The 15065-nt window shown below is 46.5% G+C and overlaps 1 protein-coding gene across 7 annotated transcripts in view; it reads left to right on the forward strand.

The window, feature by feature from the left end:
• The window catches only part of LOC126929204 (protein PET117 homolog, mitochondrial), a 549430-nt gene that overhangs the window by 466092 nt on the left and 68273 nt on the right, over positions 1-15065 (forward strand). The window contains exon 1 of one of the 7 annotated variants that reach the window (XM_050745415.1): positions 4982-4985. The exons of 5 other annotated variants lie outside the window; for them this stretch is intronic. The gene's annotated coding sequence lies outside the window, so the exon portion shown is untranslated. Of the gene's footprint in view, positions 1-4981; positions 4986-9362; positions 9367-15065 lie in introns of those variants that run through there. One more of the 7 variants, XM_050745418.1, reaches the window with a different exon arrangement.

Consider the following 15065-nt stretch of genomic DNA (forward strand, 5'->3'; position numbering starts at 1 on the left):
AAGCCAGTTTGTATGTCTTCTTTGGAAAAATGTCTATTCATGTCCTTCGCCCATTTTTTAATTGGGTTATTCGGGTTTTTTTTGTTATTGAGTTGCATGACTTCCTTATTTATTTTGGATACACTCTTATTGAATATATGATTTGCAAACATTTTCTCCTATTCCATGGGTTGCTTTCTCCTTTTGTTGATTGTCACAATAATTTGATTTTTTTTTTTTTTTTTTTTTGAGACAAGGTCTCACTCTGTTGCCCAGGCTGGAGTGCAATGGCATGATCTTGGCTCACTGCAACCTCCACCTCCCGGGTTCAAGAGATTCTCCTGCCTCAGTCTCCTGAGTAGCTGGGATTACAGGCACCTACCACCACACCGGGTTAATTTTTGTATTTTTAGTGGAGACAAGGTTTTACTATGTTGGCCAGGCTGGTCTCGAACTCCTGACCTCAGGTGATCCACCTGGCTCGACCTTCCAAAGTGCTGGGATTACAGGTGTGAGCCACTGCACCTGGCTGTCACAGTAATTTTTAAAAGAGAAAACCCAATCAGCATAGTGGGCATGCGTCATGCTTTTAGGAACCTGCTGCACACCTTTATGCTTGGGCAATTTTACACTTAGGAGTTCACTTTCTCACAACAGAGTCTGCAAATTACTTTCCCAGACTCCATGCTACTGAATGCAAGCGTGTGACCCAGGTTCTATGACAAGGATTTTCCCCTAGACTCCAGTTAAAAACAAACAACATAAACAACGTGAACCAAGAGGAGCTGCCAGTGTCTGCTGGGGCAAGGGTGATGGAGAGAGACGTCCGCAGCTGGGAGGGTGCTGTGGCCAGGTTCCTGGTGGTCGAACCCTGTGCTCAACAAGAATGGTAGTTAGTTACTCAGGCATCCTGGCCAGAGATGGCAGAGACAGACGCCCTCACAGGAGTGGCCTGCACTTTAATTTGAGCATTGATTCAGGACGCTCCCTTCCAAGATGGAGTCTCCATCTCCCGAGATTCCATGAACTACCTAGCAGTGTTTAACACATTCCTTTTCTGATTCAACTGGCTGCAGTGGGTTCTGCTGCCACATCTTGGGTCATCAATTCTGCCATTGGTGTCCTAGGACAGCATTAAGACCTTCAGCTGTCTTCTGATCGAGGACAAGATCATGTTGTCTCATCGTCCCCACCCCATCGTAATTCAAAATAAAAGCAATGCTAAACCACAAAATATGTACTTGTCTTCTTTTTTTTTTTTTAGATAGAGTCTCACTCTTGTCACCCAGCCTGGAGTGCAATGGTGCGATCTCAGCTTACTGCAACCTCCACCTCCTGGGTTCAAACAATTCTCCTGCCTCAGTCTCCCCAATTACAGGCATATGTCACCATACTACCTAATTTTTGTATTTTTAGTAGAGATAGGGTTTCACCATGCTGGCCAGGCTGGTCTTGAACTCCTGACCTTAGGTGTTCTGCCCACCTCAGCCTCCCAAAGTGCTGGGATTACAGATGTGAGCCACCGTGCCTGGCCTATGCTTATCTTAAATCTCCACTTTCTAGGCTATTTTGCAAGGTTCTGGTTAAGCTCATCAAAGCAGAATCTCTCTCTCTCTTTGTCTCTCTTTTTCAGCCCCTCTGCTTTGTCCTCCTGCTTTTTTGGTGTCCTAAATTTATGCCTAATCTGCCTCTAGTCCTGCACTGTCCAAATGGGAACTGCAGTTGGTTACATGTGGCTGCTGGCTATTAAGCCAACTCGACAGGTGGGTAGTCTGAAACGAGATGTGCTATAAGGGTAAAATACACGCCAGATTCCAAATATTTAACATGCAAAAAATAATGTAAAACATTAACCGTTTGTATATTCATTTACATGTTGAAATGATAGTGTTTTGGATACATCAGGGTAAATAAAACATATTACTAAAATCAATTTTTTTAAACTTTTTTTTTTTTTTTTTTTTTTTTGAGACGGAGTCTCGCTCTGTCGCCCAGGCTGGAGTGCAGTGGCGCGATCTCGGCTCACTGCAAGCTCCGCCTCCCGGGTTCCCGCCATTCTCCTGCCTCAGCCTCCTGAGTAGCTGGGACTACAGGCGCCCACAACCGCGCCGGCTAATTTTTTTGTATTTTTAGTAGAGACGGGGTTCACCGTGGTCTCGATCTCCTGACCTTGTGATCCGCCCGCCTCGGCCTCCCAAAGTGCTGGGATTACAGGCGTGAGCCACCGTGCCCGGCCAAACTTTTATTTATTTTAAATTTTTTTGAGAGATGGGAATCTCACTATGTTGCCCAGGTTGGAGTCCAGTGGCTATTCACGGGCACAATCACAGCTAACTGCAAACTCGAGTTCCTAGGCTCAAGGGATTCTCTTGTTTCAGCCTCTCTAGTGGCTGGGATTACAGGGCCGTGCCACCATGTGTGGCTCTTTAAAAAACTCTTTGTGTGGATACTAGGAAATTTAATAATACACCCATGGTTCACATAGTCTGTCCTTCCTTCCTTCCTTCCTTCCTTCCTTCCTTCCTTCCTTCCTTCCTTCCTTCCTTCTTCCCTTTCCTTCCTTTCTTTCTTTCTCCTTCCTTACTTCCTTCTTTTCTTTCTTTTCTTTCTCTTCTCTCTTTTCTTTCTCTCTCTCTCTCTTCTTCCCTCCCTTCCCTCCCTCCCTCCCTCCCTCCCTCCCTCCCTCCCTCCCTCCCTCCCTTCCTTCCTTCCTTCCTTCCTTCCTTCCTTCCTTCCTTCCTTCCTTCCTTCCTTCCTTCCTTCCTTCCTTCTTCGTTTCTTTCAAGATGGAGTCTCATGCTGTCACCCAGGCTGGAGTGCAGTGGTGCAATCTCAGCTTACTGCAACCTCTGCTTCCTGGGTTACAATGATTCTCCTGCCTCAGCCTCCCAATTAGCTGGGATAACAGGCGCCCTCCACCAAGGCTAAGTTTTTGTATTTTCAGTAGAGACAGAGTTTCACCATGTTGGCCAGGCTGCTCTCGAACTCCTAACCTCATCATCCGCCTGCCTTGGTCTCCGGAAGTGCTGGGATTACAGGTGTGAGCCACAGCGCCTGGCTGTTCACATTGTATTTCTACTGGACAGTGGTTCTAGACTATTTTGACTGGCATGAAGAGCCTGTATTGTTCTGGAAGGCTCACTTCAGGTAGTCCTCAAATGTTCCTGATTAGCATTTGATTGAGTGGAGGATGAGAAGGAGATTGCATTGAAAGGCCAGTGACTTGGCTTTGAAACCTGGCTTGGCTACTGACAAGCTCTAGGGATGTAGTGGCTCAGTCCAGTCTGAAAGCCTCAAAAGCAGGGAAGCTAACAGTGCAGCCTTCAGTCCATGGCCAAAGGCCCTAGAGCCCCTGGCAAACCACTGGTGCACGTCCAAGAGTTCAAAGGCCAAGGAACATGGAGTCTGATGTCCAAGGGCAGAAGGAGTGGAAGGGAGGATCCAGCATGGGAGGAAGATGAAAGCCAGAAGGCTCAGCAAGCCAGCTCATCCCACCTTCCTCCACCTGCTTTGTTCTAGCCCTGCTGGCAGCTCATAGATGGTGCCCACCCATGCTGAGGGTGGGTCTTCCTCTCCCAGTCAACCGACTCAATGTCAGTCTCCTCTGGCAACACCCTCACAGACACACCAGAAACAGTACTTTACCAGCCATCTAGGCATCCTTCAATCCAGTTAAGCCAACACCTGATATTAGCCATCACACTAGTAAAATAAAATGGGATGATATTTGTGTATGTGCTTGTATGAAGAATTATGCTACTGTTCAAATAACAAGGCTGGGCACAGTGGCTCACACCTGTAATCCCAGCACTTTGAGCGACCAAGGCAGTTGGATCATTTGAGGTCAGGAGATCGAGATCAGCTTGGCCAACATGGTGAGACCCAGTCTCTACTAAAAATACAAAAATTAGCCAAGTGTGGTGGCGTGGTGGCACACGCCTGTAATCCCATCTACTCAGGGGGCTGAGGTAGGAGAATCACTTGAACCCAGGAGGTGAAGGTTGCAGTGAGCTGAGATTGTACCATTGCATTCCAGCCTGGGCGGCAGAACAAGCCTCCATCTCAAAAAAAAAAAAAAAAAAAAGACAATGACCAATATTAATCAAGTGCTCTCTGTGACCTAGCTACTGGGTAATATGCTCTGGGATATTGTTCCCTAAACAACCCTTGTGGGAGAGAAATACTCTTTTCTTTTTTTTTTTTTTTTTTTTTTTTTTGAGACAGAGTCTCGCTCTGTCGCCCAGGCTGGAGTGCAATGGCCGCATCTCAGCTCACTGCAAGCTCCGCCTCCCGGGTCTATGCCATTCTCCTGCCTCAGCCTCCCGAGTAGCTGGGACTACAGGCGCCAGCCACCTCGCCCGGCTAGTTTTTTGTATTTTTTAGTAGAGACGGGGTTTCACCGTATTAGCCAGGCTGGTCTCGATCTCCTGACCTTGTGATCTGCCCGTCTCGGCCTCCCAAAGTGCTGGGATTACAGGCTTGAGCCATCGCGCCCGGCCAGAAATACTCTTTTCATACCCATTTCTCAAGTGAGAAAACAAAGGATTAGAAAGGTCAAAAGTACCTGCTTTTAAGCTCTTCATTAGAGATACACAAATTTTATTTATTTGTTTGTTTGTGTGTTTATTTTGAGACAGAGTCTCGCTCTGCCACCCAGACTGTAGTGCAGTGGCATGATCTCAGCTCACTGCAACCTCTGCCTCACGGGTTCAAGTGATTCTCCCTCCGCAGCCTCCCCAGTAGCTGGGATTGGGATTACAGGTGCGGGACACTATGCCTGGCTAATTTTTGTATTTTTAGTAGAGATGGGGTTTCACTGTGTTGGCCAGGCTAGTCTCGAACTCCTGAGCTCAAGTGATCCTCCCTCCTCACCTTCCCAAAGTGCTGGGATCACACACATGAGCCACTACGCCCAGCCAATACACAGGATTCTAAGAATGTGCATTCTGAGTTTAGCAGGAATGGGCAGTGTGTTCATCAGGGCCCCCAGTCGTGCCAGTTGGGGGACCCCCTTGTCTGAGGCTCCTCAGTCTGTAAACACACTCAGAATTTTCCAAGAACAAGATATCAGTGTCTTCTCTATGCTAACAAGCTCTGCATGTTCTGGGCACAATTGTGTCTGGGGAAGCGTTGGAAAGGAAGGGTCTACCAGCTTGAAATTTACCTGAGGAAGACATCTGGCGTTTTCCCATCCCTCTGGCATTCATCCCTCATCTTCCGGTAACTGAACTCTCATTTTCTTGGGAAATTGCTTCTTTCCTACTCTCATGATGTTCTAGACAGGCCAGTTCCACCCCTCCTAGCAGAGGTGGGAATTTTACCCAGCTCATTAGAACCCTCCACTATCTTGGCCATGGCGATTGTTTCAAGGACAGATGTGACATCCAAACAGAGCCAACTCTGTAGGTGAGCTGCTGTGGAGACTCCCATCCCTCCGAGGTTGAAGAGAGGACATGATACAAGCTTAGGGTTGGCAGCTACCTCTGCCACCAGCAGCTGCCTGCAGACGACGCCAACAGAGGAAAGTGGAGAGTGCAAGGGTGGGCCCCCAAAACTGTGCTGGATCCAGCCCTATCTGAAGCAAATTTATCCTGGAGTGCTCAAATAGATTCTCCTCTCTGTTTTCTCTCTCTCTCTCTCTCTCTCTCTCTCTCTCTCTCTTTCAGTCCAGTTGAAGTTGTGCTTTCTCACTTGCTACTAAGAATTTCCACTAAATACCTATTAAGATGATACCTGTTATTTCTCTGCTCTCCTAGTGACTCATGGAAAACACAGTGTGTCCTTTCCCAACAAACCACAAGTTGGTTCTCCAAAGGCCACGAGGCCACAATAACGTTTTAGTTCACCTTCAAGAGGCAGAGGGTATGCTTCTGTAGATTGAAGATACACATGTAAAACAACAGACCGCCATCATTTGGGGCACCATAAAAATATAAATGTAAATAGATGGCTTGGGAATGAGTTGATCATCATTACAAGAATTATTGGCCAGGTGCGGTGGCTCAGGCCTGTAATCCCAGCACTTTGGGAGGCTGAGGCGGGTGGATCACCTGAGGTCAGGAGTTCAAGACCAGCCTGGCCAACATGGTGAAACCCCGTCTCTACTAAAAATACAAAAATTAGCTGGGCATGGTGGCACATGCCTGTAATCCTAGCGACTCGGGGGGCTGAGGTGGGAGAATCGCTTGAACCTGGGAGGCGGAGGTGGCAGTGAGCTAAGATAGCACCATTATACCCCAGCCTGGGCAACAGAGCAAGACTCCATCTCAAACAAAGAAAAACAAACAAAAAAAAAGAATTATTGGCCAGATGCGGTGGCTCACGCCTGTAATTCTAGCACTTTGGGAGACCGAGACAGGTGGATCATGAGGTCAGGAGTTCAAGATCATCCTGGCCAACATGGTGAAACCCCGTCTCTACTAAAAATACAAAAATTAGCTGGACATCATGGCATATACCTCTAATCTCAGCTACTCGGGAGGCCGAGGCAGGAGAATCACTTGAACCCGGGAAGCAGAGGTTGTGGTGAGTCGAGACTGCACCGCTGCACTCTAGGCTGGGAGACACAGGGAGATTTCGTCTCAAAAAAAAAAAAAAATTTGTTTAAGATGCTTATAGGTGGCCGGGCGCGGTGGCTCAAGCCTGTAATCCCAGCACTTTGGGAGGCCGAGACGGGCGGATCACGAGGTCAGGAGATTGAGACCATCCTGGCTAACACGGTGAAACCCCGTCTCTACTAAAAAATACAAAAAACTAGCCGGGCGAGGTGGCTGGCGCCTGTAGTCCCAGCTACTCGGGAGGCTGAGGCAGGAGAATAGCGTAAACCCGGGAGGCGGAGCTTGCAGTGAGCTGAGATCCGGCCACTGCACTCCAGTCTGGGCGACAGAGCGAGACTCCGTCTCAAAAAAAAAAAAAAAAAAAAAAAGATGCTTATGGGTGTGTAGGGCTCCAGATGCACAAACTCAAGTGTGTGGATAATGTCATGTGATTTTATTTTCTTCAATTTGACTCCAAGGATCCATCCCGATGTGGTGGGTTTGCCATGCAGCTATCTTCTTCCCTCTCCACTTTGGACTCTGTCCCCAAGGAGGGGAATGGGGGTCCTCACTGCTCTCTGGATCCCAAGCCTCTGTCCTCCTCCCTAGCTTGAGCAACCTCCTTCTATCCTTCCATGGTCCTGTGTCCACACACCTCTCTTCCCCACTCATGAATTTAGCTTGCTTTGAAGACTACAAGAGAAGCACCTTCAAAAGACTCTGCTCTCTCCGCACAGACCTCCCAAAGACAAGAAAGCATGAAGAACAGCTAACTGATTGGTACTGATGGAGGAAAACTTACTACTAGAACAAAACACAAATTAATATTTCAGTAGTTTTCCTGCCACAAGGTTTCCTCAACGATTAACTTATCATTACTGCCTTTCAACCATGTGTGTGGCTATGTGTCCGTTTGAGGAGTATTTACTGGTCTATGGTAAATGTTAACATGGAACCCCAAAATGAGAAAGTTATTCTTTCTTTAATTCTCTTTTGATATTTCTGATTAGATTCAGGGGAAAGTCTTAGTTTGATGTGAATAGGGTTGTTTTGTGTGGTTTGTTTGTTTATTTATTTATTTATTTATTTATTTATCTATCGAGACAGGGTCTTGCTCTGTCACCCAGGCTGGAAGGCAGTGGCATGAGCACCGCTCACTACAGTCTCAACCTTCTGGGCTCAAGTGACACTCCTGCCTCAGCCTCCCAAGTAGCTGGGACCACAGGTGCATGCTACCACACCTGGCTAATTTTTGTATTTTTAGTAGAGACGGGGTTTCACCATGTTGCCCAGAGTTCATGGTCTTGAACTCTTGAGCTCAAGTAATCCATCCACCTCTACCTCCTGAAATGTTGGGATCACAGGCATGAGTCACTGCACCCAGCTGTGAATAAGTCTTTAACACCTTCCTAACACTAGCTAAACTCCCTTTAAAGAGCAATCCAATCTCGGACTTTGATCCTCTGGCAAGTAAGCAACGAGTAACTGGCTAAAATTTAATAACATTATTTTGTCGGTGTATACCTGTACATTTTCAGCTTTCCCTCTATTTATGGCAAGTGATTTTGGCTTCCTATCTCCAGTAGCGATGTAAAATTCCTTCTTAAATACATTGATTTAATGAAAAGTTGAGTTAAGAGTAAGTAGATTGTCTAAGAAGCAGATGCCAAGAAGGGATTAGACGTGCAAGAAATGTACCAGGGGGAATGTCTGTGAGAGAAATGAGGAGGGAGCCAGAAGGTGGTTTTGTGAGGCGTCAGACTGGGGTGCAGGGCTGACCCCAGGGAGCAGCGAAGAGCAGGAAGGAAGGAAAGGAATCTGACTGGCAACATCTTAGTCTGCAGGGCAGTTCTAAGACAGGTTCAGCAAGGCCTTTGAGGAGTCCTCAGCTGGTCTTCCGTCAGAGGATCCCATAACGAGCCTACCTTACTACCCTACTGTGCTCAGGCATTCTCACGGCCACCATGTGATGGAATGGGAGTTATGTCCATGGAGCTAAAATCTTACAGGTGGTGTCAGAAAAAGGATTTGGGGGCAACACTCTTGTAAAGGAAGATGGCTTTTTCCGTGAGAGAGGCTGATCCTCTTCCGCCTTGCTCACTCCCACTGTGGTAGGCTGAAAAATGCATTCCCTCCCCACAAAAGATATCCATTCACTGATTCCTGGAAACTGTCAATATTACCTTATTTGGAACAAGGGTCTTTGCAGATGTCACTGGATTAAGGATTTTGAGATGAGGAGAGTATCCTGGATCATCTGGGAGGGAATGCCCTAAATGCCAATATAAATGTCCTTATAAGAGAGAGACCAGTATACACAATGCAATACTATCTAGCAATTAAAAAGAACAAAATTCTGTCATTTGTGGCCACATGGTAAGCTTGGAGGACATTATGTTTAGTGAAATAAGCCAGGCTGGGCGTGGTGGCTCACACCTGTAATCCCAGCCCTTTTAGAGGCTGAGGGGGGGCAGATCACCTGAGGGCAGGAGTTTGAGACCAGCCTGGCTAACGTGGTGAAACCCCATCTCTACTAAAAACACAAAAATTAGCTGGGCTTGGTGGCGGGTGCCTGTAATCCCAGCTACTCGGGAGGCTGAGGCAGGAGAATCACTCGAACCCGGGAGGACGAGGTTGCAGTGAGCCGAGACTGTGCCATTGCACTCCAGCCTGGGCAACACGAACAAAACTGTCTCAAAAAAAAAAAAAAAAAAAAAAAAGTGAAATAAGCCAGGCACAGAAAAATAAATACTGCATGTTCTCACTCACGTGTGGAGGCTTAAAAAGTTGATCTCATAGAAGTAGAGAGCAGAGCAATGGCTACTAGATGCTGGGAAGCAGAGGAGGGGGGCGATGACTAGAGGCTGGTTGCTGAATACAAAACTACAGCTAGATAAGAGGAATAAGTTCCAATGTTCTTTTTTTTTTTTTTCGCTCTGCCGCCCAGGCTGGAGTGCAGTGGCGTGATCTCTGCTCACTGCAAGCTCTGCTTCCCGGGTTCATGCCATTCTCCTGCCTCGGCCTCCCGAGTAGCTGGGACTACAGGCGCCCGCCACCACGCCCGGCTAATTTTTTGTATTTTTAGTAGAGACGGGGTTTCACTGTGTTAGCCAGGATGGTCTCGATCTCCTGACTTTGGGATCCGCCCATCTCTGGCTCCCAAAGTGCTGGGATTACAGGCATGAGCCACCGCACCCGGCCAGTTCCAACGTTCTGCAGCACTATAGAGCGGCTATAATAAACAATCATTTATCGTATATTTTCATATAGCTAGAAAAGTGGATTTTAAATGTTCCCAACATAAAGACATGATAAATGAGATGACGAACATGCCAATTACCTGATGTGAGCATTACACATTATATACTGTATTGAAACATCACATTAGGTGGGTGCAGTGGCTCATGCCTATAATCACATTTTAGGAGGCCAAGGCAGGAGGATTGGTTGAGTCCAGGAGTTTGAGACCAGCCTGGGCAAGAAACCCTGTTTCTACCAAAAATACAAAATTATCAGGGTGTGGTGGTGTGCACCTGTAGTCCTAACTACTTGGGAGGCTGAGGTGTGATAATGAGAGGCTTATAATGAGGGGAAAAATACTTCTATTGTTTAAGCCAGTGCTGTTTCTTGCAGCCAAATAAGTAACACATTCATATTTTGATAAACCCTGATCTAAAGGATGTTGGCAGAGAGAGAGAGAGCGTGAAAGAGAAGAGAGAGAGCTTTTTACAATAGAAGGTGGGGTTTATTTCAGGGCTGAATGACTTTGAGACTTTTTCCTGGTACTTCACTGTCCCCTCCTTTTGAACTTTAGCAGTTTTGAATGTAGTAAAAGGGATGCCGTGCCACGCTGTGGGCTATAAAAAATCAGGTGTTTCTGCTTCGTGTCTCCGCGAGTGCTCACTCTGGGGGAAGCCAGTTGTCATATAAGAGGTCCAAGTATCCTGAAAGGAAGCACAAACCAGCTGCCCAGAGAGGTCTCATGGAGAGAGTGACGCCTGACCAGCTCTAGCTGCTCCAGCCGCCCTAGTCTAGGGCCAGGGATGTAAATGAAGATGACACAAGCCTCTGGCACCATCTGCCTGTAACTGCATAAGGCAAGTGACAGCTGCCCAGCTGAGACCATTCACCCCTAGAACCATAAAAGATCATCACAAATAGTGTTTTAGGCCTGTAAGTTTTGGGGTAGATTGTTACATAGGAATCGATACTCAGGACAGGGAAACACTGTTATTATCATCACTTTAGAAATGGGGAGATGGAGACTTAGAGAGGCTCTCCAATGAGAACAACAAGCCAGAGTGTGGCCAGCTGACATGTGAGTCCTCGCTGTCCGATTCTAGCTGTCCTGGTTTGGAGAGCGTTTGGAAAGGAAGGTGTGGTGAGGGAGTTGGGCCAGGTGCAGTTGTTCATGCCTGTAATCCCAGTACTTGGGGAGGCCAAGGCGGGTGGACCACCTGAGGTCAGGAGTTCAAGACCAGCCTGACTAAAATGGTGAAACCCTGTCTCTACAAAAATACAAAAATTAGCCAGGCATGATGGTGGGTGCCTGTAATCCCAGCTACTCTGGAGGCTGAGGCACAAAAATCGTTTGAACCTGGGAGTCGAAAGTTGCAGTGAGCTGAGATTGCGCCATTGCATTCCAGCCTAGGCGACAGAGTGAGACTCCATCTCAAAAAAAAAAAAAAAAAAGGAAAAAAAAAGAAAAGTGTCCCATGGCTTAGAGGTTCTGGGGGCCTTAGTTCTGGTAGAGGAACTCAAGACTGCCAGGTCTAAAGACACAAATGGAAGGCAAGGACGTGAAGAAGTGGCAGAGATCATTTTTTCAGGAAGATTGGTTGTGAAAAGAAGGAGCGAGGCAGGCTCCCATCTGGATACAGTATCTAGTGTAGGAAGTGTTACTTCTATTTAACCTTTCTATTATGAAAAATTTCAAATATACATAAAGTAGAATAGTATGATGAAGCCCCAGGTGCCCATCCACCAGCTATGATAATCAGCAAATGACTCCATCCATTGGGATTATCCTGAAATATACCCAGGGGCATAATTTTGTCTGTTACTATTTCAGTTTGTATTACAAAAATATATAGCCACAATCTGATTATTGTTGATGTGTGTCATGAATCTCTTTTAGGTTCCCCCTCCATCTCTATTTTTCCCTTGCAACTTATTCTTGAAGAAAGCAGATTGTTCAAGACCAGCCTGGCCAACATGGTGAAACCCTATCTCTACTAAAAATACAAAAAAAAATTAGCTGGGCATGGTGATGTGCACCTGTAAACCCAGCTACTCAGGAGGCTGAGGCAGGAGAATCCCTTGAACCTGGGAGGCGAAGGTTGCAGTGGGCCGAAGTCGTACTACTGCATTCCAGCCTGGGCAACAGAGTGAGACTCCATCCAAAAAAGAAAGAAAGGAAAGGGAAGAGGAGGGGAGGGAAGGAGAGGGGAGGGCAGGGAAGGGAAGGAAGGAGGAAAGAAAGCAAGCAGGTTGTTTATTCAGAAGAATTTTCCACAGTCTGGATTTTACGATTCTATACCTCTGATGCTAACATGTTCCTTAGTCCCTTGTTTTCCAAAATTGATTTTTTTTTTTTTTTTTTTGAGATGGAGTCTTGCTCTTGTTGCCCAGGCTGGAGTGCAATGGCTCAATCTCGGCTCACCGCAACCTCCACCTCCCAGGTTCAAGCGATTCTCCTGCCTCAGCTTACACAGTAGCTGGGATTACAGGCATGCACCAACATGCCTGGCTAATTTTTGTATTTTTACTGGAGACAGGGTTTCTCCGTGTTGATCAGGCTGCTCTCAAACTCTCAACCTCAGGTGATCCGCTCGCCTTGGCCTCCCAAAGTGCTGGGATTACAGGTGTGAGCCACCACACCCAGACCAAAATTGATTGCTAGATCTAGAAACTTGATTAGAGTCAGAGTTGATTTTTTTTTTTTTTTTTTTTTTTTTTTTTTTGGCAAGGGTGCATTAAGTGGTGTTGAGTACTTCTATCAGAAGGCTCAAAATGCCTTGTCTTTCTTTTTTGTGATTCTAGCAAGCACTAATGATCACTGCCTATACCCATTATTTCAGTAGAACTTATAGTTGTTTTTTGTTTGTTTGTTTTTGAGACTCTGTTGCCAAAGTTGGAGTGTAATGGTGTGATCTTGGCTCATGCAGCCTCCACCTCCTGGGCTCAACCAATCCTCCTCCCTCAGCCTCCCTAGTAGCTAGAACTACAGGCACATGCCACCACATCCAGACAATGTTTTGTTTTATTTCATTTGTAGAAATGAGGTTTCACCATGTTGCTCAGGCTGGTCGCAAACTCTTGAGCTCAAGTGATCAGCCCACCTTGGCCTCCCAAAGTGCTGGGATTATAGGCGTGAGCCACCACACCTGGCCAGAATTTATAGATTGTTGATCCTCTAATTCTATCATTCCTTCTTCACTAGCTGGAATACTTGCATAAAAAGAAATGTCCCCTTATCAACAATTTAATCGCTGAGATAGAGTTATAGAAAAAGGGAAGATAAAAGTAAGATAATCTTACATGAGATAGACCTCTTGCAACTTCACTGTTCTTTCCTAGTGTAGGTTTTCCAGCCCAGCATTAAAATCTCTCCTTCCCCAATACCATTGGTGCTCTGGGCCTCTCTCCTTTTGTCCTGCTTGGCTGGAAAAACCTGACCCTGAGAGGCCTGTATCTCTCACCTTCCCTGGGCCTGCTGCTGAGCTGGTGAGCATTGCTAGAAGAAAATTGCAAAGCATGGCTGGCTGGTTTCATGGGCCTCCAGCACGCACCCAACACAGCTCCTGGGCCAACTGTGTGCTCTGTGAGACCATCGCTACTTGAGATGCAACTAGTGAGACCAAGCAACTACATTTCCATTCTTATTTAATTTTAATTAACTTAAATATAAGCAGCCCCATGTGACTAATGCAGGTTATGGAACATTTCCATGATTCCAGAAAGTCCTGTTACACTAGGTTAGGAAACTTGACTTCCCACTGCCCCAGACAACCAGTTCATAGCCTTTCCGCCTTGCCTTAAATCTCCCCAACCATTTTCTCCACTCTCCCTTCATTCTTCCTTAAGAATAAAGAATATAAAAGCTTCCAGGTGAGCTCTCCATTCTTTACTGAGAATATAAAAGCTCCTAATGGAAGCTGGTCCAGTCTCCAACCTCAACTCCTCTAAACCTATGCACACTTGCCACTGTGGAGGAATGTCCATCTTCCTATGGAAGCCAAAGCCTTTATGATGATGCAAGCCCAGGTCCCTTTTGAATTATCAAGGACTCTGTCCCTTCACTTATCCCCTTCTCTTCTGCATCATTCATCTCCCCCACTCTACTGGAACACTTCCATCAGCAAGCAGATGTTCTGTCTTTCATCTTAAAAAATCCTCCTCTATCCCCACTTCTTCTAGTTCTCTGGTCCCCATTCATAAATAAACATGTTGAAAGTGTCACTGTATCAGTGGTTCTCAAGCTCTCAGCATCAGCATCACTTGGGAATTAGTTAGAAACTCAAATTCCTAGGTACCACCCCAGACTCACTGAGTCAGAAACTCTGGACCCAGAAATCTAGGCTTTACAAGCTCAACAGGTGATTCTGATAATTGTTTGAGAACCTCAATATATTCTACAATATGTGCCACACTTGTCACTTTTTCCTTTACTCTTCCTTCCATGGAACTCCTTCCCCCTTTGGTTTTCATCCTCAACTCTTCCTCAGAACTTGGCCCTGGCCCTTTCATCTTCTCTACCTTTATTCTGTCCCAAGGAGCTCTTACCCATTTCTTAGTGTTAAATCCCATGAATTCAAAGTCATAAATGCAACCCACAATTTTCTTAGAGTTCCAGATTCTTATGGATCCAGTTGTTGGTATCTTCATCTGAATGTCTTACAAGTATCCCAGTAAGTCTGAAAAGGCTTGGATGTTTCCCCTCAATCTCTCCTTCCGCATGCCCCAGGCTTCCCCATTTCAATAAATGGCGTTCATTCAGCAGCCACAGCAAGAAACTTCCAAGTCATGCTTGATCCTTCCTTTCTCTCACCACCCGTCCACACGCTGTCAACTCTAACCACGCCAGCCCACCCTGTCTTCACTCCGATGCCACCATCCTAGTCCCCACCCTGCAGCATTGCTTGTCTCCCAGCTGGTCTCCTAACTCCTGCCTTGTGCCTTCCAATCCATTCTCTCCATAGTAAGAAAGGGGAATTTCTGGAAAGCTAGAATAAATCATGCTATTTAAAAATTCTTCAACAACTTTCCACCATGAGTAGGAAAGAATCCAAACTCCTGCCCCAGCCCACAAGGTCCTGCTGATCAGGCCTCTGCCTCCCTCTCTGAGCCTGTCTCCTTCCGACCTCTCCCTGGCCTCCCTCGATCCATCCACACCGACCTCCTTCCCTTCCTCCAACAACCCGTGTTCCTTCTCACCTCGGCGCCTTGGTTATCCATGGTCTCCCCACTGCTCCTTTGTCATCCTTCAGGTATTAGTTCAAATGTCACGTACAGAGTTCTTTCCACCCTCTTGAAGAATGTCAGGTCTCA

This window comes from Macaca thibetana, chromosome 10 (assembly GCF_024542745.1).
Source record: "Macaca thibetana thibetana isolate TM-01 chromosome 10, ASM2454274v1, whole genome shotgun sequence".
NCBI lineage: Eukaryota > Metazoa > Chordata > Mammalia > Primates > Cercopithecidae > Macaca > Macaca thibetana.